Genomic DNA, 25780 nt, shown 5'->3' with positions numbered 1-25780 from the left:
CTCAGGATTCCTTCCCTTTTTTAATTTTTATTCCTTAGACAAAAACAAAAAAGATTCATGGACGAGAGACACAGCGCCTTGTTTCCCAGTTTGGGTCATGTGTGGACCCTGTGTCTGAGTGGGCGCAGTACAGCGGCCACACTGAGAGAAAATTGGTGGGGAATTCAGGATGAGCATGCAGTGCGTCTAACAAAACAACAACAACAACAACAAAAAAAAACAACAAAAAAACAAAAAAAACAAAAAAAAAAAAAAACCGTAGGGTGCACGCTGGCCAATGGTAAAAGATCAAAGTGTTCGCCCGAGTGTGGAAACTCCGGGATGCCCTCATTTGGATGCTCTTACTGTGGACACACAGCGTGCGCGGTGCCTTGATTTTCATATTTCTCACACTCTGGCTGTAAGGACCGCCTTGCTTTTTTTTTTTTTTTTTCTCAGTCAGCTCCGGGGTTTCATTATCTTAAGGCAGAAGCTTGGAAGTAACTGTGATTTAAGTCAAGTCGCTTTAAATTTTCTTGAACATTTGCAAAATCCCTTTCTCCCCTCTTTGTGACATTTATTTAAGGCGGATTCCAAGCAGGCAACGATAAAGATAAAATGAGAGGGGTGCTGATAAAACGGATCAGGAAAGTCACAGAAAGGCCTGACCGTCTCTAACTTCGGCGGATCCCAGTGAGTTACAGAGCTGGGAAGGTGGCCGGGTGTGTGTGTGTGTGTGGGGGGGGGGGGGGGGGGGGGGGGGGCCGCGGGGGGCGGGGGGCGGGGGGGGGGCCCGGGGGGTGGGGGGGGGGGGGGGGGGGGGGGGGGGGGGGGGGGGGGGGGGGGGGGGTGTGAGGTCGCACAGGCTGCAGAGCATTCGGAAGCACACCACGAGTTAGACAGAGATGAGTGAGCCGCCGGTCCTCAGTTCTCAGCTTCTCACTGTGGGTTTCGTCCTGTGTTCTGACTTGCGTGGCGTTTGGTTTCAGCAGCCAGGCAGCAAGAAAGATCGAATATTTCAAACTTTGGTTTAACAGTTTTCTAATTTAGCGCTGATGTTGATTTAATTAACCTTTGCATGCTTTTAATTGCTTGTGTCTAAAACATGCATTTCATGTCTGGGTTTGGCTGAAAGGTTAGTAGCTAGGTTAAGAAAAAAAAACTTAATGCAACTGAATACAGAATACAGCATTTTAACTACATCTTCTAGGAAAGGGACGACACTGGTGAATTTATCACCATGATATTGAGGATATAATTGAATGAGGAATACCCTAGAGATTTATTTTGAAGTCTGGATTTGTGATCATATTAACATTTTTCCCTCTTTGGAAAATTATAAATATTATATTACATGAAGTGAGACTTTCCTATATTAAGTTATCTTTACCTATACTCTATAATCTATTATCAGTTTATCTACCTATCATCTACCATTCTATTTCATATATTATCTGTCATCTACTATCTGAGTGTCATCTATCTGTTTCTAACTCTATCATCAATCGACTTCAATGAATCATCTATCCATTCACCCTTATCTATCTATCTAGCATAAACATTTTGTAAAGTTTTTATAGCAAATTACCATAAAATTGGTGTCTGAAGACATTAATTTGTAACTTTAAGCAAAACAAAACCAAACCTGTATTTTATTTTTTAATCTGTCTGTCAGAAAGTCTCTCCCTGGGCTGACTGAGATATGGACAGCTTTGAGGTCCATTTCGTAGCCCTCAGGCAGGGTTGTTGCCTTTTATTAAATGTCTGTTAAACATCTGCTATGCGACAATCACAGTTCTTCTTCACCTGCCAGTGCTTTATTTCTCCAGCTTCCAGAAGCTGTGTGCTCTTTACTTTCCAGTGCTTTTCTTTCTTTAAGTCTGGAATGGATTTAATTTCGTACATAAATTCCAGGAGACATGTTTACGAAACAGAAAGGTTTTAGGGTATTCCCAAATAACAAAGTTAGTAACGGTGATTTGGTGATTTGGTGATTTGGTGATATGCTGGTATGCTGTACCTTTCATTCTTGCATGGACATGACCAGGGTTATGCCAACCTTGGTAACATTGTGGGTTAAATGCTTTCTGGGTGCTAATTCCATTTAATTCTGTAATAAAACCTTGAGGGCAATTGTCTTTGTTTTTAACAACAGAGATAGTGGAACTTGAAAAAAATTTTAAAATGTGCTTGAAAATGTACAACTAGAAGAACCAAAAATAGCGTTCAGACCCAAACATATGATAACATATGCAAAATAATTTCATTATGACTTCACTTAAATCATTTTAAAATCCAAGAGAATATTTAAAAAAAAAAAAAAACCTCTCTAAACATTGCAATTTAAAAGGAGCAGGGCACAGAGAATTTTGTGTCAGAGTGTTTTTTTAAAAGGCATTTTCATTCATATAGGTTCTAGACATTTTATTTTATTATATTTCTGTACATCTGAAAGCATAAGAAGTAGTATCTCACTGGGGCATTTCCAAAGCTTTCAAAGTTTTTAATAAGTACTTTTAAGGCTGGGAACAGAGTAATGAAATGAAATTCAGGAAATGAAATTCACTTCCAAACTGCTTCAGAAAAATGCGTGAGATAGGCGAAATGAACACTGTCCTGGGGGAATGTCTCTACAAAGACATCTCTTGACCTCACTTCAAAGGACAGAAAATGATTTAGAAGCAGAATGAATGAACAATGAGACCTCACGCCCCTTGTACTGAACATCACTGCCAACTATTCTTGCAAAGAAAAATCATTTTCATTAACATAGAATGAGGAGATTAAATTATGATACATCTTACATGGAAACTTCTGAAGATTAAAAAGTTACTGAAATGGTGTTCCTGAAAAATACCTAATGACGTAAAATACTTTTGATATTATGATAATAAATGAAAAGTCAAGATTTTTAAAAGGGCATACCTGATGAGAATGTTTGTATCTGTGTAGCCACAATAAAATTGATTAGAAGAAAATATACCAAGCTTTAAAAAGAGCAAAAATGTAGAAATGCAAATCAAATTTCTTTTTTTTTAAATCTTTTATTTATTTTTTATTAATTACACTTTATTCATTTGGTATCCCCCCATAAGCCCCTCCCTCCTCCCCTGCCAATCCCACCCTCCCTCCCCTTTCTGCATGCATGCCACTCCCCAAGTCCACTGATAGGGGAGGTCCTCCTCTCCTTCTTTCTGATCTTAGTCTATCAGTTCTCATCAAAAGTGGCTGCATTGTCCTCTACTGTGGCCTGGTAAGGCTGCTCCCCCCCAGGGGGAAGTGATCAAAGAGCAGGCCAATCAGATTATGTCAGAGGCAGTCCCTCTTCCCATTACTATGTAACCCACTTGGACACTGAACTGCCATGGGCTACACCTGTGCAGGGGTTCCAGGTCATCTCCACAAATAGTCCTTGGTTGGAGTAGGAGTCTCTGGGAAGTTCCCTGTGTTCAAATTATCTTGTTCTGTTGCTCTGCTTGTGGAGTTCCCGTTCCCTCCAGCTCTTACTATTTCCCACTTCTTACATAAAATTCCATTCACTCTGCCCATCAGTTGGCCATCAGGCTCAGCATCTGCTTTGACAGTCTATACTGCAGAAGCTTTAGAGGCCCTCTGTGGCAGATTTCAAGGTGGTTTCCTGTTTTCTTCTGGCTTTCAGAGGCCCTCTGTAGCGGGTTCCGAGGTTGTTTCCTATTTTCGTTTTCTTCTGATGTACATCCTCTTTGCCTTTCAGGATGGGGATTGAACATTTTAGTTAGGGTCCTCTCTTTTGCTTAGTTTGTTTAGATGTACAGCTTTTAGTGGGTTTATTCTATATTGTATGTTTATATGAGTGAGTATATACTGTGAGTGTCTTTTTGCTTCTGGGTCAACTCACTCAGGATGATCCTTTCCAGGTCCCACCATTTACCTGCAAATTTCATGATTTCCTTATTTTTCATTGCTGAGTAATACTCCATTGTATAGATGTACCACAGTTTCTGCATCCATTCTTCAGTGGAGGGGCATCTGGGTTGTTTCCAGCTTCTGGCTATTACAAATAAAGCTGCTACAAACATGGTTGAACAAATGTCCTTGTTGTGTACTTGCGCCTCTTTTGGGTATATGCCTAGGAGTGGTATGGCTGGATCTTGAGGAAGCGCTATTCCTAGTTGTCTGAGAAAGCGCCAGATTGATTTCCAGAGTGGTTGTACCAGTTTACATTCCCACCAGCAGTGGAGAAGCGTTCCCCTTTCTCCACAACCTCTCCAGCATGTGTTGTCCCTTGAGATTTTCATCTTGGCCATTCTGATGGGTGTAAGGTGAAATCTCAGGGTTGTTTTGATTTGCATTTCCCTAATGGCTAATGAGGTTGAGCATTTCTTTAAGTGCTTCTCTGCCATTCGATATTCCTCTGCAGAGAATTCTCTCTTTAGCTCTGTTCCCCATTTTTTAAGTGGATTACTTGGTTTGTTGCTTTTCAGCTTGTTTAGTTCTTTATATATATTGGATATGAGTCCTCTGTCAGATAGAGGGTTGGTGATGATTCTTTCCCAATCTGTAGGCAGTCGCTTTGTTTTGATGACGGTGTCCTTTGCTTTACAGAAGCTTTTCAATTTCATGAGGTCCCATTTATTGATTGTTGCTCTTTGAGCCTGTGCTGTTGGTGTTCTGTTCAGGAAGTTTTCTCCTGTACCAATGAGTTCTAGGGTATTCCCCACTTTTTTTTCTAGCCGATTTAATGTGTCTGGTTTTATGTTGAGGTCTTTGATCCACTTGGACTTCAGTTTTGTGCAGGGTGATAAGTATGGATCTATTTTCATTTTTCTACATGTAGACATCCAGTTGGACCAGCACCATTTGTTGAAGATGCTATCATTTTTCCATTGTATGGTTTTGGCATCTTTGTCAAAAATCAGGTGTCCGTAAGTGTGTGGGTTTATTTCTGGGTCTTCTGTTCGATTCCATTGATCCACCATTCTGTTTCTATGCCAGTACCATGCAGTTTTTATAACTGTTGCTCTATAGTACAGCTTGAGATCAGGGATGGAGATACCTCCAGAAGATCTTTTATTGTAGAGGATTGTTTTAGCAATTCTCGGTTTCTTGTTATTCCATACAAAGTTGAGAATTTTTCTTTCCAGGTCTGTAAAGAATTGTGTTGGCAATTTGATGGGAATTGCATTAAATCTGTAGATTGCTTTTGGTAAGATGGCCATTTTTACTATGTTAATCCTGCCAAGCCATGAGCATGGGAGATCTTTCCATCTTCTCATATCTTCCTCTAATTCTTTCTTCAGAGACTTGAAATTTTTTTCATACAAGTCTTTGACTTCCTTGGTTAGGGTTACGCCAAGGTACTTTATGTCATTTGTGGCTATTGTGAATGGTGTTGTTTCTCTAATTTCTTTCTCAGCCCTTTTGTCTTTTGTATACAGGAGTGCTACTGATTTTTTTGAGTTAATTTTATATCCGGCCACTTTGCTGAAGGTGTTTATCAGCTGTAGGAGTTCCCTGGTAGAGTTTTTGGGGTCACTCATATATACTATCATATCATCTGCAAATGGTGATAATTTGACTTCTTCCTTTCCCATCTGTATCCCCTTGATCTCCTTCGACTGTCTTATTGCTCTAGCAAGGACTTCCAGCACTATGTTGAAGAGATATGGAGACAGTGGGCAGCCTTGTCTTGTCCCTGATTTCAGTGGGATTGCTTTAAGTTTCTCTCCGTTCAGTTTGATGTTGGCTATAGGCTTGCTGTATATCGCCTTTACTATGTTTAAATATGTGCCTTGTATCCCTGAACTCTCCAGTACTTTAAACATGAATGGATGTTGGATTTTGTCAAATGCTTTTTCAGCATCTAGGGAGATTATCATGTGGTTTTTTTCTTTCAGTTTGTTAATATGGTGGATCACATTGATGGATTTCCGTATATTGAACCACCCCTGCATACCTGGGATGAAGCCTACTTGGTCATAGTGGATGATATCTTTGATGTGTTCTTGGATCCGGTTTGCAAGTATTTTGTTAAGTATTTTTGCATCAATGTTCATAAGGGAGATTGGCCTGAAATTCTCTTTCTTTGTTGAGTCTTTGTGAGGTTTAGGTACCAAGGTGATTGTGGCTTCATAGAATGAGTTTGGTAATGTTCCTTCTGTTTCTATTTTGTGGAATAGTTTGAAGAGAATTGGAGTTAGCTCTTCTTTGAAGGTCTGGTAGAATTCTGCACTGAAGCCATCTGGTCCTGGGCTTTTTTTGGATGGGAGACTTTTGATGACTGCTTCTATTTCTTTGGGGGATATAGGACTATTTAGTTGATTTACCTGGTCCTGATTCAGCTTTGGTGAGTCAAATCGATCAAGAAAATTGTCCATTTCATTTAGATTTTCAAATTTTGTGGCATATAGACTTTTGAAGTAAGTCCTAATGATTGTTTGGATTTCCTCAGTGTCTGTAGTTATGTCCCCCTTTTCATTTCTGATTTTGTTGATTTGGGTGGTGTCTCTCTGCCTTTTAGTTAGCTTGGCTAAGGGTTTGTCTATCTTGTTGATTTTCTCAAAGAACCAGCTCTTGGTTTCATTGATTCTTTGAATTGTTTTATTTGTTTCTAATTGATTGATTTCAGCCCTGAGTTTGATTATTTCCAGCCGTCTACTCCTTTTTGGTGTGTCTGCTTCTTCTTTTTCTAGGGTTTTTAAGTGGGCCATTAAGTTGCTTGAATGAGCTGTCTCGAATTTCTTCTTGAAGGCACTTAGTGCTATGAACTTTCCTCTTAGCACTGCTTTCATTGTGTCCCACAAGTTTGGGTATGTTGTGTCTTCATTTTCATTGAGTTCTAGAAAGGCTTTAATTTCTTTCTTTATTTCTTCCCTGACCCAGCTGTCATTTAGTAACAAGTTGTTCAGTTTCCATGAGTGTGTAGGCTTTTTGCTATTTCTGTTGTTGTTGAAGTCCAGCTTTATTCCATGGTGATCAGACAGGATACAAGGGATTATTTCAGTCTTCTTGTATCTGTTGAGGCTTGCTTTGTGACCAACTATATGGTCTATTTTGGAGAAGGTTCCATGAGGTGCTGAGAAGAAGGTAAATTCTTTTGTGTTTGGGTGTAAAGTTCTGTAGATGTCTGTGAGGTCCATTTGATTCATGACCTCTGTCAGAGATATTGTTTCTTTGTTTAATTTCTGTTTTGTTGACCTGTCCTTTGTTGAGAGTGGGGTGTTGAAGTCTCCCACTATTAATGTGTGGGGATCTATATGTGGTTTAAATTTTATCAATGTTTCTTTTACAAATGTGGGTGCTCTTGTATTTGGGGCATAGATGTTCAGGATTGTGATGTCTTCCTGGTGGAATTTTCCCTTGATGAGTATGAAGTGTCCTTCCTCATCTCTTTTTATTATTTTTGGTTGAAAGTCTATTTTATCAGATATTAGAATGGCTACTCCTGCTTGTTTCTTGGGTCCATTTGCTTGGAAAGTCGTCTTCCAACCTTTTACCCTCAGGTAATGTCTATCTTTGTGTCTTAGGTGTGTTTCTTGTATGCAACAGATTGCTGGGTTTTGTTTACGTATCCATTCTGTTAATCTGTGTCTTTTTACTGGAGAGTTGAGTCCATTGATGTTGAGAGAGATTAATGACCAGTGGCTGTTAGATCCTTTGATTTTGATGTTGGCTGTGTTCATAAGTTTGTGTGCTTGGTTGCTTTTTGTTTTGCTGTAGTAAGGTTAATTATTTCCTGTGTTTTCTTGACAGAAGCTAATTTTCTTGGGTTGTATTTTCCCTTCCAGTGTCTTCTGTAATGCTGGATTTGTGTGTAGGTATTGTTGAAATTTGTTTTTGTCATTGAATATCTTGTTTTCTCCGTCTATGAGGACTGAGAGTTTTGCAGGGTATAGTAGCCTGGGTTGACATCTGTGTTCTCTTAGGGTCTGCATGATATCTGTCCAGGCCCTTCTGGCTTTCATAGTTTCTGTTGAAAAGTCAGGTGTGATTCTAATGGGTTTGCCATTATATGTTACTTGGCCTTTTTCCCTTGCAGCTTTTAGTATTTTTTCTTTGTTCTGTATACTTCCTGTTTTGATTATTATGTGTCGGGAGGATTTTCTTTTCTGGTCAAATTTGTTGGGTGTTCTGTAGGCCTCATGTATCCTTATTGGCTTCTCCTTTAACTTGGGGAAATTTTCTTCAATGATTTTGTTGAAAATATTTTCTGGGCCTTGGAGAAGGGAGTCTTCTTTTTCCTCTATTCCTATTATTCTCAAATTTTGTCTTTTCATATTGTCTTGGATTTCTTGGACGGTCTGTGTCAGGAATTTTTTGGATTTCACATTTTCTTTGACAGATACATCGATTTCTTCCATTGTATCTTCTACACCTGAGATTCTTTCTTCCATTTCTTGTATTCTGTTGGTTATGCTTACCTCTGTAGTTCCTGTTTTCTTCCCTAAATTCTTCCTCTCCATTATTTCCTCCATTTGTGTTTTCTTTAATTTTTCTAGTTCTATCTTCAGGTCTTGAGTTGTTTTGTTTACTTCCTTCACCTGTCTGCTTGTATTTTCCTCTTTTTCTTTTAGTTCCTTCAACTCTGTCTCTTTGATTTCTTTCAGTGATTTAATTATTTCTTCTCTGAAGGCCACAAGCTGTTTGGCTGCATCTTCCCGTATTTCTTCACGGATGGCCCTAATTTGCTTGTCTTTATCTTCCTCCATTTCTTTACGGATAGCCATGATCTGTTTGGTTTATCTTCCTCTAATTCTTTACGTATTTTATTTGTCTCCTCTATTATCCTCTTCATCAACATAGATGTAAGGTCCTCTTCTTGATTTTCTGTTATGCTGCATTGTTCAGGGCTGTTCGCCCCTGGATGGCTGGGTTCTGGAGATGCCATATTGCTCTGTCTTTTGTTGGTTGAGCCTTTACGCTGACCTCTACCCATTGGGCTGATTTAGGTTTTGGCTGTTAGTTTCTGTGCTTCCTGGAGTCCTGAGGTAGGGAGTATCCCCTTGGCCGGAAGATGATTTTTCCTGAAGGAGTCCTTCTCTGATTTTTGGTTATGGTCACTGTATGGCCAGTGTTTCTCCGGAGATGCCACTGCTCACCTCAGGTTTATAGCCCTGAGTAGTAGCTGTGGTCTATGTTAGGCAGGGGGGGATCTCCTCTTACCCATAAAATTTCTCAAGACAGCTGCCCCACTGCTGGGTTTCTTGTTATACATTTAGTGTGCTGCTGCTCACTAAATTTCCATGTACAGTCCTCTTGAAGAAACTGCTGATTCCCTAGCTATGGGGTTTTCTCCCAACAGGGAAACTCAGTCTGTTATCCTGGGGCGCACAGTCTGTCTGAGAAAGTGGGAGGTGCACTCAGCAAGTCTCTGGGCCAAAGGCTGATTGCTCTGCTCTGGACCTGGAGAATGTGCACCTAGGTTGATTTGGCACCTGGGGGCACTGTTCTGGTCTGGAGGCTGGGTGCCTCACTCTGGACCAGAAGCTGTGTGTCTCTGTCTGGGATGGCGGCTACAGGCACTGCTCTGGTCCAGACGCTGTGGGTGCAGCCCCCCTGAAGGATCAGGGATTCCTACAGTTTTGGCAGTCCAGCCAGGGACAACTGGCCGATCCCTGGCACAGTATCTGAGGGCTGCTGTAATAGCTCTTCAACTCCTGCAGGTCCGAGGTTGCAGCTGTGTGTCCCAGTGCCCCAGGGGAACGCAACAATGGCGGCAGAGCACAGCGCTTCTGCCTGCACTAGAGTCTGCGTGAGTCCAGGAAGTGTTTTGGTGCTGGGTGTCCTAAGCGTTAGAGCTGCTGACCCCCTCCGCTGGGGGTTTCCTCCTGCCAGAGACACGCAGTCTGGTGCCCTGTTGCCCTGGTGCCCACAGTTCTATCTGAGGCGGCGAATCACGCGCGCAGGCGGGGCTCTGTGCAGGCAGGCGCCTTTGTCCCTCCCGGCTCTGGGTCCGGGCTGGCTCCTGGGGCACCCGCGGAACCCGAGTCTTTTCCAGGGGATGTCTGGGTAACCTGGGGTCGGTCCCAATTGTTTCCTGCTCTGTGGGGTTATCTCTCGACTGGGAGATCCAGTCTATGGTGTTGTGGGCCCACAGTTCAGTCTGGGACCGTGACCAGATCGCGCTGGCGGGTAGCTCTGGGCTGGCGACCAAGCGCCTGGCGGAACGGGGATCTCTTCCGCGGTTTTGCCGGGTGAGTTAAAGCTGATCGAATCCCCCACCGTGGGGTATCCTCTCACCTGAGAAACACAACCACTTGTGTTTTATGGCCGCGAGTTCTGATTGCTGGTCACTGTGCCAATCCTGCTGTGCTGCTCCTCAGAATGAGAGTCCTCCCGGCGCTGCCATCTTGCCCCGCCTCCCCTCAAATTTCTTTATTATGTGTATTTTATGTTTTTTATTTAATTTTATTTATATATTTATTTATTACAATTTATTCATTTTTTTAGCCCCACTGCAGCCCCTTCCCTTGTCTCCTTCCAGTTCCACTCATCCTCCCTCTTTGTTCCCTATGCCCTTTCCCTAGTTCCCTGATAGGGGAGGTCCTCCTCCCCTTCTATCTGATCCTAGCCTATCAGGTCTCATCAGGATTGACTGCATCCATCATCTTTCTCTGTGGCCTGGCAAGGCTGCACCCGACCCAGAGGGAGGTGATTAAAGAGCCAGCCACTGAGGTCATGTCAGAGACAGCCTCTGTTCCCCTTACTAGGGAACCCACTTGGAAACTGAGCAGCCAATGGGTTTCCTTGGAACAGGGGGTCTAGGTCCTTTCCATGCATGGTCCTTAGTAGGGGTATCGGTCTCTGCAGGCTCCCCTGGCCCAGGTATTTTGTCTGTGTTGTTCTTCTTGTGGAGTTCCTGTGCCCTCCAGGTCTTACTATCTCTCTCTTCTTCCATAAGGACTTGGCATTCTGCCCAAAGTTTGGCTATGAACCTCAGTATCTCCTTTGATACCCTGCTGGGTAGAGTCTTTCAGAGGCCCTCTGTGGTAGGCTCCTGTCCTGTTCCCTGTCTTCTCCTACTTCAGATGTCTATCCTTGTTTGCCTTTCTGAATGAGGATTAAGCATCTTCCCGAAGGTCCTCCTTGTTGATTAGCATCTTTAGGGCTACAGATTTTAGAATGATTATCCTATATTATATGGCTATTATTTGAAAATTTTATACAACAAAGGCACCAGTTTTGTAACTAAAATAAATCAGTGTTAATGAATGAAAGATAGAGAACCACCCCAATTATAAAACATAACACTCTTTCAAATCCACATAAATCCTGAAGTGAGCTTGACCACACCCACTATGTGCATTTTCTACAATATACTATGTAAAGAGGAGAAAACTATATAAAGATTTACTTTTTTCACATGGATAAAAATCTGTAAAAATCCCTTTTTTTCCCCTGTGAAATATATATATTTGTGGTTTGCTGGTTCACTTTTTGAAAGAAGGTATTTTTAACTTATATATGACATATCTGTGTAGACATAACCAAGAAGATAGGAATTAATGGAACAACGGCCATGCAAAAATCCAATCTAATTATATTTTAATCTGTTTTTTTTTTCATTTGGTGCATCAGTCACTGGCATACAACATATTAAATCATTCAATTTTACAGAAAAATTGGAAGCAATTTAAGATGAAGCAATGTGCTTGCAACTATTTAGTGAAATGGGCAGGCTAAATTTAGGCTTTAGAGAGGGCATAATGAATACCTGTTAGCATTTCACAGTTCTTGTAGTAGGTCATCACCTACTGCATTATCTCCCACCCGTTCTAAGCTCCTTAGTAGAAAAAAAAATACATGTTTGCAGCAACACAACTTCATAAATTAGCTCCATTAGCCACCTGCTAGTATTTTTAGGACAAGTCAGTAAAAGATGCAAAATAAAATCATGGTAGAAAGTAAAATTCTAGTAATATAACCTTCAGACAATATCCTGTTCCTTCGCACTGACCTGCACACTACTCACCCTCAAAAAGTACCTCAATCCCAACCATGGTCAAGGGGGCATACTTCGACTCAAGCCTAGCAGATCCTGAGCCCATCAGACACTGCAACAGGCTAGAAAGGTTCCGTGCCAGCTGTCTTAATGACACATTTACAAAAAGAATATTAGGTTCTAATATTGTGGGTTCCTCTGGTATTTGTCTTTCCTTAGATCGAGTTCCATTTGTGCTTTGTTTGAGCAAGACTTAGATGAGCCTTCTGGTAAATTCTTAGCATGAGTCTGTCGAACTTGGCTTTCACTGCTTCTAGCCAGGGATCCTTTTCTTCAGTATGGGTTGGGGATGATCTGTGCAATATGCTCACAGAAAGAGGACCTAGAGCGACCGTGACCTTCCCTTCCCCAGATAACAGAAGACATTATAAAACAAAAGCTTTCTGTTTTTGTGGAAGAGTTTAATTTTAAATTACATTTTAGCCTCAAATCCCCGTTACCATCATAGATAGGTACATTTATTCTTGATCATTATACCTGCATCTTTGAGGTGTTGTGTAAGGGTTGGGGGGAGAATAGAAGGACCTGGAGGGGACAAGATTTCCACAAGAAGACCAACCAACTAACATGGGCCCGGGGAAGCTTACAGTGACTGAAATACTAACCAAGAATCACGTATGGACTTGACCTAGGCCTTATACCTATACATGGTCGATGGACAGCTTGGTCTTCACGTGGGTCCTCTAGGAAAGGGAGAGGAAGATGGGCACAATGATGCATGCCTGTAATCCCAGTACTCTGGGAGGCAGAGGCAGGAGGATCTTCATGAGTTTGAGGCCAGCCTGGTCTACAAAGTGAGTCCAGGACAACCAAGACTACACAGAGAAACCATGTCTCAAAAGAAAAGAAAGAAAGAAAGAAAAGAAGAAAGAAAGAAAGAAAAGATGTGATGTATGGACTCTGTTGCCTGCTCTTTTTTTTTTTTTTTTTTTTTTTTCATAGTCCATGGAGGCTTTTTTTTAGAAAAAGAATCTCAAGATCTTCCCTCCTGTGTGTTTTCGTCTTGCTTCTTCATGATGCCAGACAAGGTTGTCAGTACAGTGAAGCCGAACTGACGGGATGGGAGCACATTGTTCTGCCATTTTTCTAGCTCTTTGAGGTGCACATCGAATCTAGGCCTGATCACTCCACACTCGTTCACCCTGGCTGTGAGGTTCACAACAATTTTCCCAGGTCTGTGATCATCAAGGATCTCAAATTCACCTATGTAACCATGCTTCATCATTACAGTTAGGGAACGATCGATGACTTTGGATCATGGCCTGATGAGGACCTGGCGTTTGCCTCTCTTCTCAGCATTGTTGATGCTCTTGAGAGCATCTGCCAGGACATTCATGCGCATCATGGTGACGGTGTTTTGATCACTCCCTCCTGGCAGGGCTGCCTCACCAGGCCACAGGGGAAGAAGATGTGCTCAATCTTGATGTGATTTGATGTGTTGGTGTGAGTTGGTAGAGGGAAGGGCTTCCCTTATCTGAGAAAGAAGGGAGGTGAGGTAAGGGCAAGAGGGGGAGAAGGGGGCTACAGTCAGGATGTAAAGTGAATAAATAAAAAGAAACAAAATCTGCATCTTTTAAAAAAAATTATCTGATTGCCATTTAAGATATGAGAATTCAAAACTAAAAGACTGAAAAAAAGAACTCAAAAAGAAGCATGTGGAATCTACCCACAAAAGTAAGGTGTAGCCAAGCTGTGCTCACTGACTACTAGACTTTTGAGGCATGACTCACATATGTGGTAATAATAGTCATAGCTTTTTAACTGTGTCTCCTGTTCTGCGCTGTTTTATTCTACGTAAAGAACATCATGCTTAAAATTCTCAAACATCCAATGAGACAGAGATATTTTAGCCCCCCCCCACCTTGAAAAGTTGAAAATTCTAAAATTTAGTAAATATTGAAGCTTGATAGGAAACCCAGGCGTATCTGATACCTGGGATGTGAGACAATTGTATAAATATTTTATGCATATGCCTTTTCTGCTCAATTAAGGCAAATGTGAATATGAACAATTCAACTGTTAAGCCTTGTGAGATGCACAATCTTTGCTAATACAGATTTTAGAATAAAATTATCCTCCTTATTTGGTTTATTGCTCTATTTAGGGTCCTTTCAGGAATGTCTTCTGCTGGAACAGTCTATGAGCAAAGCTGAGCCACCGGCCTGGCTAGCTTCCTTGCTGTCCTTGTATGTTTTAACAAAACAGGCACACAGATCTGCATGTCAGGCAGCCAAGATGGAAAACACACTGTTAGCAAATAACTAGCAACATACCTTCCAAATTGAGAGTGACAGTATTTAGAATAATGATTTCATTTGAACTGCTCGCCTGTAATTATTTTTAAAGATATTATGTAGGGAGCTAATTCTCTACAAGTTTCCACAAGAGATGAAAACAGGAACAATATTGATTAACGGAGCTTATCAAAATTCCTGGGAATAAAAGAATGAATTAGATTTGGAAGGATTGACTGCTGGATTTGTATTCTAAATAATGATTAAGAGGAATGGCAAAGTAAATTTACATTTATTGTTAATGACTCATAAAATTTTCAGAAACATTACTGAAGCTTCAATCACATATTGACCTTCACACAGTGATAGTGTGTGACTTTTATATCCTCCTGTCACCAATCGTTGAGTCATCAAGATGAAAACTAAATAGAGGAATGCTGGTGTTAACCGATGTTACATCAAACACAATGTTACATCAAACACGATGTTTCCTCAAACACAAAAGAATGTGCCTTTATTCTCAGCACCTCCCAGAACTTTCTCCAGAACTGATCACATATTAGACACAAAGCAAATCTCAACAGACACAAGAAAAGTAGCTGTAGCTTATCTGAATATCAGCAACAACAGAAAGTTTCCAAACTCGGAAACCAAATAACTCACTACTGAATGAAAAATGGGTCATTGAAGAAGATGTAAGAGATGGAAAGAAGGGGAGTTAGTCTGATGGGGAAAGGATAGGAGCTCCACAAGGACCAAATATATCTGGGCACAGGGTCTTATCTGAGACTGACCATGTATGGATATAACCTAGAACCTCTGCTCAGATGTAGCCTGTGGTAGCTCAGTAACCAATTGGTTTCCCATAGTGAGGGGAACAAGGACTATTTCTAATAGGAACTCAATGACTGGCTCTTTGGCCTCCCCACCCCCCAAGGGAGGAACAGTTCTGTTAGGCCACAGAGGAGAGCTTTGCAGCCAGTCCTGAAGATACCTGATAAAACAGGATCAGATGAATGGGGAGGAGGTCCCCCCTTGGAAAGGGGCACAGTGGAGATGAGGGAGGGAGGGAGGGACTGGGAGGGAGTGAGGGATCGGGACACGGCTGGGATACAGAGTTAATAAAACGTAACTGATAAGAAAAAAATAAAATTAAAAAAAAAAAGAGAGATAGAAAGACCGCCATGTTCATAGAATGGTTGGATTAATAAAATAAAAATAGCTATAGTACTAAAACCAATCTACTGGTTCAATGCAATTTCCATCAAAATTCCATCACAATTCTCCACAGACCTTAAAAGGACAATTTTCAGCTTTATATGGAAACACACACACACACACACAAACACCACCATTGCCACCACCACCACCACCACCATCACCAAAACAGGACTGCTAAAACAATCCAGAATTATCAAAGAACCTCTGGAGTTAGCATGATTTCTGACCTTAAATTGTACTACGAACCTATAATAATAAAAACACCATGGTTTTGGCAGAATAACGGACACATTGATCAAAAGAATCAAATTTAAGATCCAGACATAAGTCTCCATACTCAGGGACACTGGAGTTTTGATAAAGACTCCAGAAATACACACTGGAAAAAAGACAGCATCTTCAGCAAATGGCACCGTGGAACTAGATGGGTACACGTAGAAGAATCCAAAACTCACTTTTGACACTGCACAAAACTCAACCCCAAATGGATCAAAGACCCCAACATGCAGTCAGATACAATGAATCTGACAGAAGGAAAAGTATGGAAAAGCTTTGAACTCACAGGCACAGTAAAAGACATTTTTAACAGAGCACCATTAGCCACAGACGTTTAACTCAACAATAAGTATGTAACTAATAAAAGAAATCATCTAGAAAAAAAAAAAAAAACAAAAAACCAAACAAACAAGTAGGATCTCATGAAACTGAAAAGTTTCTGCATGGACAAAGGAGTAGCTTACATATTAGGAAAATATTTTTTTTAACAACTAAATGTTTTAGAGAAAGTTAATATTCAGAATATTAGTCTGTACATCAATAAAACAAAAAACTCATTTAAAAATGGGGTACAGTTCTGAACAGAATAGGCCAAAGAGGAAATTCAAATGGCTGATTAACAAATGCTCAGCATCCTTAGCCATCAGGGAACTGCAGATCAAGATGACTCTGAGACTCCACCTTCCACCCATCAGAATGGCTAAGATCAATAAGCAAATGACAGCTCATGCTGGCGAGCCTGTGAAGCAAGGGGGTCACTCATCCATTGCTGGTGGGGGTGCAAACTTGTACAGCCACTGTGGAAATCAGTGTGGAAGTTTCTCTGGAAGATGGATGGGAATGGATCTACCTCAATATCTAGCTATACCACCCTTGGGCATACACCCAAAGGATACTTTATACTACCACAGAGACACTTGTTCAGTGGTGCTCATTGCTGCTCTATTCATAATAGCCAGAAATTGCAGTAACTTTAGGTGGCCCTCAATAGATGAACGGACAAAGAAATGTGGTACATATACACAGTAGACTATTATTCAGCCATTAAACAAACACAATGATGAAATTCACAAGTAAATGAATGGAACTAGAAAAAAAATCATCCTGAGTGAGGTATGCTAGACCCAGAAAGACAAATATAGCATGTACTTATTTATATATGGATATTAAGTTAAGTCAGTGATAATCAAGCTACAATTCATAGGACCACAGAGGTTAGGTGTAGAATAAAAGAGTAGGGAGGGGATACATTTCTTTTTTTATTTTATTTTATTTTATTTTTCTTTTTAGTTACATTTTGTTAACTCTGTGTCCCAGCTGTATCCCGCTCCCTCATTCCCTCCCCAACCCCACACTCCCTCCCTGGTCTCCTCCCTGCCCCTTTCCAAGTCCACTGATAGGGGAGGACCTCCTTGAGGGGATACATTTCTATATACCCCTAGGTAAGGAATACAGAATAGATAGTTATGGATTGACTGGCAGAGGGAAAGCATTAGAAAGGAAAGATCAAGCAGAGAGTAAGAGTGAAGAGGGAAGGTTGAGGGAGGGAGTATGAGGAGAGACAGTTAAATTAAGAACCACTTGAATGGTGGTATGGAAACGATACAGTAGATGTTCTCTAAAGTATGTACATAACTGAAGGCGATCTAAATGAAATCCTCAAATAACGGGGAAGACAGAGCCACAACTGTACATCTCTTGTTACAACATGAAGCCTCCAGTACCAGGAAGGGGTGATGTCTAATTTAGTTTCTGGTCCAAAGGGACCCACGGGACCCATTAAACAACCTAGGCTGCTGCCAACGCTGCTGGTTGCTTTCAAACTCAAAGCAAGGCCCCATTGCTGAAGATAACATCTGCCCCACCCATTGCATACAGAGAAGTCCAGATGGTCCAAACCTAGAGTGTTCACTCTTACGGACTAGTGTACCAAGGGAGAAATGTAAACATCAGCCCAGCAGCAATGGTCTACAATGGTGTCCTGACTGCAAGATATTTTAGTGCAATGATGGCACAAAGCTACTGAGAGAAACCAGCCACATCTGATGTGATTTATGGTCTACATCACAAGATCTAGCCCATACCCAATGTTGCTTGGATAGCCAAGAAATTGAGACTAGATAGTCCAGGGACCTAGGGGAAAACTAAACACTGATGTTCTACTAAAGGAAAAGAACAATAAGATGTCTCCTACTGACATCCTGCTACCTTCATGTCAGCGTCTTACTCAGCCATCATCAAACAAGCCTCCTTCTGCAGTAGACGGGAACAAACACAAAAACCCACAACTGGATAGTGTGAAAGAAAGGAGAGACCTTAGAACATTCAGCCTTCAATGGGATGTTTCCATCAAATCTCTCCCCTCACAGTGGAGGAAACCTCGTGGAAGAGGAGGCAGAAAGAGTATGATAGCCAGAGGGGATAGGGGACACCAAGGAAAGCAAGGCCTTCTAAACACAACAGGATGGACATGAGTACTAACTACGAAGACTGAGGCAGCTCTCAGGGTCTGCACCAGCTGAGACTCTAGAGCAGAGATAAGTGAACACCAGCTCTCACCTAGTCCAGAAGCTCTCGCCAACTGATATTCATTTGTAAATGATACTTTACTGTTCTCTGATGGAGTCTCCCTGGGGAGACACACTACTCGTGAGGGTGGGCTGCATTCCCGTCAGAAGACGGCCAAGAGAAAACGAACTCAGAGGCATTTTAGGTTCCTTGTCTCATAATAGTGACTCGGGGCTTTTTTCTTTTCTTTTGTAATTTTATGGTTTTTTTTTATTTTTTATTTATTTTTTAATTTTTAATTTAAATTTTTAACCACTGCAGGCCTTTTGTGTATATAGTAGAGTTTCTGGTATTTGTGTTTTTTATGTGTGAAAGGGTATGGTCTGTGTCTATATCTGTTTTGTGTGCCTTTTCTTGGGTTCTTTTCCTTCTGCTGGTTTGTTTTGTCCTATTCCAATTTGTTTGATTTTTTTTTTATCTTATGTTCCCTTATGCTATTTCATTTTTATCTTATTATGTCTTAGGTGCCATTTTGTTTTCTAATGAGAGACAGAAAAGGGTTAGATCTGGATGGAAGGGAAGTAGGGAGGAACTGAGAGGAGCAGAGAAAAGGAAAATCAATAAATTGTATGAAGAAACTATTTTAAATTAAAAAATAATTATTAAAAAAGAATAGTAAGCTATTTTTGTTTATTGCTTTTGAATCACAAAATTCTCAGGTCCTAAATTGAAATGGTATGTAAATTAAATTGAAATATATGCCTGGCAAAATATAAACATTAATGAAAATCAGGGAATACTTAAAAATGAATCACAATGTAGGTTTCTCCGTTTTTAAATTTTCATTTGTACATCTATGTGTGTGTGGCCGTGAATCACGGCAAGCCCAGTGCACAAGTGGAGGCCAGAGGACAGCCTGTAAAAATCAGTTCTCTCCTTCCACCATGAGTGTCTCTGGGACTTGGAGGCAAGTGCTTTCACCAGCTGAGACATTCCCTTTCAAGCCTTTTAATGTTTCTTTGGCACTAACTACGTCACTGCGCATTCTCAGCTAAACTTCATCAACATACTATCTCCTATGGTTCATTTTTTTTTCAGTATCTGTAACATTTCAGTGTTCTTCACAATCTCTGTCATTCTTGAGCTTTCTTCTCCTTTGGTCAAGAGTTAGGTTTAGGGTCTTTTCTTCCACTGGCAATAGAAGATGGCCTTCCAAGTCTTCTGTTGCTCTCTTGCCAGTCTCTGGGACAGACTAAATCTTCTGGGCTCGGGAAGCTCACAGCAACCACTGAGTACATAGTCAGCGATGACCAGGCAAGAGCTGGACTAGATGAGTGGTCCGGGTAGCCCTTTTTCCTCAGGCAGCCTTGGTCTCACTGGCTCCTCCGACAGAATATAACATTGTTTAGTCCCAGAATCCCCCAGGATCACTTGGTCAGGGACTTGTTTCTTCTCCCATTTCCATATTCATTTGCATATATAAATGAGCCCCTCCTTAGCCTCTTGCTTTGAGACACACGTGTTTGCATACTGATCTCTTTCTTCTCCCTCTAAATTATGGGAAATCAAGATGGCTTTTCCACTGATATATATGTATTTCTGCCTCATTTTTCCAACTGAACTTCATTCCATATTTACAGCATGCCAGTTAGAAACTGTAGCAATTCCTGACTTAACTCACCATTTTAAGTGGCTTCCACGATGTCTGTATTCAGGTTTAAACATTTCTTAGAAGTTCAGCGTCCTGTTTCCAGCCACATCTGATTCATGCTACCCAGGCTTATAAAATCACGCTTGTTTAGTTTGGGTTCTTTATTAGCCTTAATTACAAATTTTTTTTTAATTTCCTTTTTCATCCATTGCCATTGCTGTGTTTTGCCCAATACTCTGGCTTGATCTGTCCTTCACTGCCTTCATTCTCTCTTTGCCAGGTGAGAGTGGCATGACTGAGTCTCCTTGTGCTACTGACAAGCACAGTGCATTAACACAAAGGAAGCTTGCTTGCAGTTTCTGCTTCTCTAGATTACTGTTGCAGACTGAGTTGTGAAATAAAGGCAAATGGAGCCATGCTCGTATTCAAGCTCCCATTTCTGTTTTTAAGTATCTCAATTTGGTAGGTGGAAAGAGCATGAAAGGTACTTAAGAAGCATCTCAAGTGGTCACCATCAGGTATTTATCTGTCCCTCATTTCTCTTCTTGACCTATCCTTGGCAAGCTCTCAGGTACTCACTTTTCTCCAGAGTCACCTTAAAAACACTCTCCCCTCAATCCTTTTCTTTTTCTAATCCCCCCCATATCCTTTCTCATTCCTGTTTCTATCAACGTTAATCAGAATGGATCAATGAAAACAAAACCAGTTATTTTAAGTGCCCATTTGTAATCTGGATGGAGAATGTAGCCTAGGCAACACTCTTTAATCTCAACCTCCACCTCTCTGCAGTCCTTCATATATCACGTGGCCACACATTTTTTAAGGCAAGTACTTACTTCTGTACTTCGTCATGGTGATGTCTCACTTGAATTCAAACACCTTGATATAAGTGATCTTCCTTATGGACACCTTTCCTCCCCATAATCAAAGTACACTTCTTCATTTAGCCCCTAACTCTGACTCTAATGGCATGGAATTAATGTTCCCAGGGCCATGTGACAGGACATGAAATCATGTTACCGACATACCTTCCGAAAAAAAGAACCATAGCTATTTTTAGGACACAGTAACTTTAAAAGAGTTTGTCTGTTTGAAAGTGTGTGTGTGTGTGTGTGTTTGTGGGTGGGTATGTGCCTATGAAGACTGACAAAGTAATGTTTTGATTTAAGTTGTTGAATGCCTTTTGATGCATCCCATTGATACAATTTAAGTATTACTGCTGAGAACAATATATGAAATTGTATGTATTTTCTGCATAATGAAGTAGGAAACATAGTCCAGATCTTTGTAGATCACATCAATCCTCTTTTCTGCCTTCGAGTGGTTTATCCTGAGAACAGAACCCAGATCTTTGCCTGTGCTATGCAAGCACTTTATAGCTGAGTCACATCCTCTACTCTCTAAATTATCTTGATTCTATACAACTAGCAGTAAGCCCAAAGGAAGTACATTTTAAAAAGAAAAAATTAGGGCAAGCAGAGAAATTAAGGCAGTTATCCTTAAAATAGTTTTGAAAAAAAATTAAAAAAAATTGTTTTTGTGGAGAGTCTCATATATCCCAGATTGGCCTTGAACTTGCTTTGTAGCCTAGGAGGACCTTGAAGGTCTTATCCTCCAGCTTTTGCCTCCTAAGCATCGGGAATGCAGGCGTGCACCTCCACACCTAGCTGTAATTCCTTAAGATCAAAGGAATGCGGTTAATATGGAAACGGAGAAAAATAATTACCTAGATATCTAACAGAATCGAAAGGGCTTATTCTAGTATCAGTCAAGGAACGACACCAGTAAGAAGAGGGTTAGAAATCCTTTTCCAGTCCCTGTGTAATCAGAGGTAATAGACATCTTATCTTAAGGCCAAAAGAACATTACTCTAGTAACTCATTATGCATGGCTTCAATTTTATCTTGGGATGTGCTAGATCCTATTAGTTATCTTTGTATCTAGTACTTGGTTTTTTCATATGTTTAATTTCTAGAATGTAGGGACATTCTAGACAAGTCATAATTCTCTAAGCCAAACACAAAATTACTTCACGTGGAAACTGCAAATATTTTTTTCTAAAGTGATTGACAATAAGATATGCATAAGCATAGCATGGCCTTTTGCTCACATAATAAATGTCAAAGCTAAGTTTAAGGGGCTGCGGGGTGGCTGCTGGGAAATATACAGCTACCATGAGTGAGAACTGGGATGAAATCTCCAGGACCAACAGAGAAGCCAAAACCAGAATGTGAGAATTGAATTAGAGCAAATGATAACATGAAAGTGCTCTGTTCGCAGAAAACAACAGAGCATAGAATCTCATCACATTTACTACATAAACTCTGCAGCGTGAAGGCAAAGGCGTTGTCACAATTGCCCCTGAAATAATATCCTCCCCTCCACACTGCTGTCCTTGCTTCACCGACCTTCAGGATGAAACTCAAAATTTATCTTCTTTGAGATTTTCCACATATCATCTGTGTCCTGGTGATGGAAGCTGGGGCGGTGCACAATTGAATAATGTCACATCCTTGTCCTTACAAAGAAATCAAGGCCAGATGTATCTTTTTCTACCTGACAGGACCACTTATCATTGAAAATTTCAAAGCCGGGACGCTTTTAAACCAAGGCTAGTCAAGTAATTAAGGGGTTGATGAGGAACAGAGCAAAGAAAGGCCATTTTAAAAGGAGAAGATGGCTCCTGGATGCTCCTTGATGCTCCTCCCTCTGCATTCCCAAGAGATGGGACTACAGGTGTGTACCACACTCTCAGCTGTAGTCCTTGAGATTAAATGAATGTAATAAACACAGACTGGAGAAAAGCACAACAGGGAGTCACACCTCAGCGGAGACAAAGACCCTCCTGAATGGCCATTCCCTTTATACTTCTCACACATGGCACCTGCTCCTCCCCTTGCACCTCTTTTCACAACGTAAACACAATGAATGGGAAGCAGATGATGTCCTGAGTGGACATGTATTGTTGACATGAACACAGCCATGCCAAGGGGCCCAGTGTTTTCAGAACCATGACAAGGCCTTCCTCGGGTCAGGCTTAAAGGAACAGCAAAAGCCTTCTCCTGGCCCAAGTATTTATACCGATGGTGTGCAGAGAGCATTGATTCAAGCTCCCTCCTTCTGAAGAGTGCGGCCTGAGACAGTTCCCTGCAGAGACCTGCCTCCCTCCCACCAAGCACAGCTATCTGCCTTTCCCTCCTCCTTCCCTCCCCTTCCTTCTTCCTGTTGTGCATAACTCACTGCCAAGTTTCTGAGCTCCTGGTGGTGTATCTCCACCAGAGCACATGGATTACCCAACTCCAACTTTGCTGTGTGTGTGTGTGTGTGAGAGAGAGAGAGTAAGAGGTCTTAACTACTGAGCTGTCTCCCTGGCTCTAGAGATTACTATTGTGATCAGGGAATAGAGCTCACTGATGAGACATTTTTTTGTATGTACAAGTCCTGGGCTCTATCTCAACTTTTAGAAAAAGTTCTCATTCTATATGGCATCAACCCCCAACTTGTTCTACTTCTTTGGATCATAACTAAGAAGATGACTGAGGACCAGCACTGATTCATTATATATACTTCTTGACCCTGAACCAATTCTTTCTATATTTAAACCTAAAGCTCATGACAACAGTCTGAGGATGGAATTGCTCTCTGTGGCCTAGTTGGGCCACATTGCCAGGGAGAGGTGACAAAGAGCAGGCAACTGAGTTTGTGTCAGAGACAGCCCTTGTTCTTCTTACTAGGGAACACAGATGGAGACTGAGCTGTCACAGGCTACATCTGAGCAGGGGTTTTAGGTCCTCTCTATGCATGGTCCTTGGTTGAAGTATCAGTCGCATCAGGGCTTCAGGTTCTCCCGGACCCAGATTTTTTGGCTCTGTCTCCTTGTGGAGCTCCTGTCCCTTCCAGGTCTTTCTACCTCCTCCTTTTTTGTAAGATTTCCTGAACTCTGCCCAAAGTTTGGCTATGAGTCTCAGGATCTGCTTCGATAATCTGCTTGGTAGAGTCTTCTCAGAGGCCCTCTGTAGTAGGCTCCTGTCCTATTCCCTGTCTTCTCCCACTTCCAATGTCTGTCCTGTTTTGCTTTCTGCATGAGGATTGATCATCCTAGCCAGGGTCCTCCTTCTTGCTTAGCTTCTTTAGATGTACAGATTTTAGTATGCTTATCCTATATTATATGTCTAATAGCCACTCATAATTAATTATATACCATGTGTGTCTTTCTGCTTCTGGGTTACCTCATTCAGGATGATCTTTTCTAGTTCCATCCATTTGCCTGCAAATTTCATGATTTCACTTCTGGCCGAGGTGGCCTTAGTAGGCCACAGAGAATGAAGATTCAGATAGTCCTGATGAGAACTGATATGCTAGGGTCAGATAGTAGAGGAGGAGGACCTCCCCAATAAGTGGACTAGGCAAGGGGCACAGGAGGTAAGAGGAAGGGAGGGGGGCAGTGGGAGGAGATGAGGGAGAGGGCTACAGCCAGGATACAAAGTAAACAGATGGTAATAAATAATAATAAAAGAAGAAAGAAGGAAATTGCTCTCTGACCCCTTTTGTTGGTTCCTCCTCTGTACTTGGCCACACTGATGAAAATGTTTTTCACAGTTTGTGTACCTCTACTTGCTCCTGAGCCTCATCTATTAGGACTGCTGGACCCAGTGCTGTTGCTGTAAAATGCAGGCAACAACAGTGCTGAAATTTATCTTTGTCTAGTAAGTGGCACTTTCCCCCCCTAACAGTCAAGAGCCAGTAGGTTCAGCTGCTGTTAAAATCTGATCAAAATAAAGTATTTCACTAAGTAGAAAAAATGTCCACCATTCACCTGCTATAAGGAGTAAAATAAATGAAAAACAGTCTAATGGGTATACTAAATCTTTAGGAAATTATGAAATGTCAGCTATGTTATTGGAGACCCGGGGTCTTTTGTCACTAAAGCAATAGAAATAAGACCGGGTCACTTGCTCAGAAAACACAGACCTGGCTGCTCTGGGTGTTCTGCTGTTAGCATAATACAGTCAGCCTGACAAAGAGGCCAGTGGGTTAAAAAAAGAAAAAAAAAAGGGGCAGCTTCTATTGATTTGCTGGCCTAGGTTAATGGGAAAGCACCTTCCTGTCTGAATGACTTCAGCTGCTTAAGTCGTTGCAGCTGGTGAGAGACCAGGAGAGCAGTAGCTCAGCCCCAAGGGACAGTCAGTGTATCTACACAGAAGGCTGAAAGAAATCTGACCCAGAGGTTCAGTCGACAAAGGAAGGACAGAGGTGGCAAGGGTTTCCATACAGTTCCAGGTACTATTGGGTATCCAAAGTAGAGCCAAAGGGCTTATTTCACTTTTCTCTTGGTAACCCTGGTTTTATAGTTCAGATCCAAGTTTTTTTTCTTTTTCTGGTACTAGGAACTGTAGATGGTCTTTGTATGTGATAGGAAAGCACTCTATCACTGACCTGCTCCCAATCCCCTTAGGCGTTTTCATGATCACATGTCTCTAGATTAAGTACGGCTGATGCCTCTTCAGGTATTCATGTCATTTAGAAGAAAATAATGGTGATTTATCCCACATATTGTATTATTTAGAATTTGCTTTTATTTTCCATTTTCAGACACGGTATTTTAAGTTCTACGCACTACTTAATGGATTTCTGTTCCATGCATAGCTTGGTATGCATCAAATGGGGTTAGGTCTCAATGGCCAAGGTGTCTTTCTGATCACAAAGGCATACAGACTCTGTTGTATACTTTAGGAACTGCCATTATTAACAGAGTATTTGTGCTTTCTAGTTTCTGAAACAGGGCGTAAGTTCAAAAAAACATTTTAATTCAACAAACAATTTTGACTTGCTTCTCAATTTAAACTTAAACTATAATAGCTTAGGAAAATCTTAGATGGTGGGGCTGGTGATGTAGTTTAGGGAAGGAGTATTGCAGTGTATGAAAAGGCT

General features: G+C 41.2%; 1 protein-coding gene and 1 pseudogene across 1 annotated transcript in view; both read right to left on the bottom strand.

The window, feature by feature from the left end:
* Positions 1 to 25780, bottom strand: part of Pcdh15 (protocadherin related 15) — an 844567-nt gene that overhangs the window by 92854 nt on the left and 725933 nt on the right. The window lies entirely within an intron of this gene.
* Positions 12919 to 13304, bottom strand: LOC129670428 (40S ribosomal protein S15a-like; annotated as a pseudogene).

This window comes from Psammomys obesus, unplaced genomic scaffold (assembly GCF_907164565.1).
Source record: "Psammomys obesus unplaced genomic scaffold, mPsaObe1.curated_primary_1811, whole genome shotgun sequence".
In the NCBI taxonomy this organism is placed as follows: Eukaryota; Metazoa; Chordata; class Mammalia; order Rodentia; family Muridae; genus Psammomys; species Psammomys obesus.
The sequence above is the reverse complement of the archived record's forward strand: the minus strand, read 5'-3'. Positions and strand labels throughout refer to the sequence as shown.